Source organism: Rhinopithecus bieti, unplaced genomic scaffold, assembly GCF_001698545.2.
Source record: "Rhinopithecus bieti isolate Rb0 unplaced genomic scaffold, ASM169854v2 scaffold_62304, whole genome shotgun sequence".
NCBI classification, from domain to species: Eukaryota; Metazoa; Chordata; class Mammalia; order Primates; family Cercopithecidae; genus Rhinopithecus; species Rhinopithecus bieti.
Window position 1 is genome coordinate 174,380 of NW_016823627.1, and position 2,022 is coordinate 176,401.

Consider the following 2,022-nt stretch of genomic DNA (forward strand, 5'->3'; position numbering starts at 1 on the left):
AAAAAAAAAAAAAAAAAAAAAAAAAAAAAAAAAAAAAATCAATCATAGACCTAAATGTAAGATGTATAACTTTTAGAAGAAAACATAGAAGAAAGTCTTTGTTTTCTGGAGTTAGGCCAATAATTCTTAGATATGACACCAAAAGCACTATCCGTAACAGAAAAATTTGATAAGTTGGACTTCATGAAAATTATGAACCGTCGCTCAGCAAAAGATGTTAAGAGGATGAAAATACAATATACTGGGAGAAAATATTTATAAATAACATATCTAACAAAGGACTTGTATCCAGAATATACAGCGAGCTCTCGAAACAATGAGGAAACAAACAATCCAATATAAAAATGGGCAAGAAACCGTGGAAGCAGACAAAGAACCAGTAGGTGAAGATAAAGGCATCAAAGCATATAAGGAATCTGCAAAGCAGACACTGGCTCCGGCAGCAAGTGTAACTGGCAGCAGGAGATGGCCAAGAGCACCCAGGGAAAAGGCCCAAGCCCTAGAAGACCTGGCCGGCTTCAAAGACCCAGTACCAGGTTATACTGAAGAATCAATGACTCATGACAAAACCACCAAAATACCCTACAAATCACCACCACAACTAGTAGACACTGCAACAAGTTCAAAGAGATGGCCCAGGGCTTGTCGCCAGAAAGTAGAAGTGAAAGAAGAGCTGTTAGCAGTTGGCACACACTCACACAAACATCAGGGGAGACCACGCACACCAACAAAGAACCAGCAGGTGAGGGCAAAGGCATGAAAGCATTTAAGCAACCCGCAAAGCAGAAGCTGAACCCAGAAAATGTAACTGGCAGCAGGAGATGGCCAAGAGTGCCTAAGGAAAAGGCCCAACCCTGGAAGATCTGGCCAGCTTCCAAGAGCTCTCGCAAACACCAGGCCACACTGAGGAACTGGCAAATGGTGCTGATAGCTTTACAAGCACTCCAAAGCCAGCACCTGACAGTGGAAAACCTCTAAAAATATCCAGAAGAGTTCTTCAGGCCCCTAAAGTAGAACCCGTGGGAGACCTGGTAGGCACCAGAGACCCTGTAAAATCACAAAGCAAAAGCAACACCTCCCTGCCACCACTGCCCTTCAAGAGGGGATATGGAAAAGATGGAAGTATCACAGGAACCAAGAGGCCGCACTGCATGCCTGCACCAGAGGAAATCATAGAGGAGCTGCCAGCCAGCAAGAAGCAGAGGGTTGCTCCCAGGGTGAGAGGCAAATCACCCTTGGTCATCATGAAGAGAAGTCTGAGGACTTCTGCAAAAAGAATTGAACCTGCAGAAGATCTGAACAGCAATAACATGAAAACCAACAGAGTAATACGAATTGCAAAACTCAGTCCCTGAAAATAAGGGAATGTCCCTGTGCTCCAGACGCCAAAATAAGACTGATGTAGAACAGCAAATAACTGAGGTAATTGTATTAACAGAAAGAATTCAAATAAACTGAAATGAAAAGAAGCCCACGAAGACCTCTCAAGACATGGACATTCAAAATCCAGATGATGGAGCCCAGAAACCTATACCTAGGGGCAACGTCAGTGAAAACAAAAGGTGCTTGAGGTCTGTTAGAAAGAATAAGAGCTCCCAGCCTAAAGTGGCAGAGGAGAGCAGAGGGCAGAAGAGTAGCGGGGGGTTCTCATGTAGAATCAGGAAGGGAAAAGAGAAGCAGGAAATTCAGACATGTGTTTGAGATCAAGAAAGATGAAAAGCCAGTCTGCAGCGAGCACTTTGGAGAGTGAATCTGCACAGAGTAACGTGGAATGTCAAGAGGCGTGCAGAAAATCCAAAGAAGACTGAGGGCTGGGCGCAGTGGCTCATGCCTGTAATCCCAGCACTTTGGGAGGCTGAGGCGGGCGGATCACGAGGTCAGGAGATCGAGACCATCCTGGCTAACATGGTGAAACCACGTCTCTACTAAAAATACAAAAAATTAGCTGGGCATGGTGGCGGGCGCCTGTAGTCCCAGTTACTTGGGAGGCTGAGGCAGGAGAATGGTGTGAACCCAGGAGGC

At 45.2% G+C, this 2,022-nt stretch overlaps 1 pseudogene; it reads left to right on the top strand.

The window, feature by feature from the left end:
- The first annotated feature begins 553 nt into the window (after positions 1-553).
- On the top strand, positions 554-1,833 carry LOC108521715 (antigen KI-67 pseudogene; annotated as a pseudogene).
- The last annotated feature ends 189 nt before the right edge of the window (positions 1,834-2,022 follow it).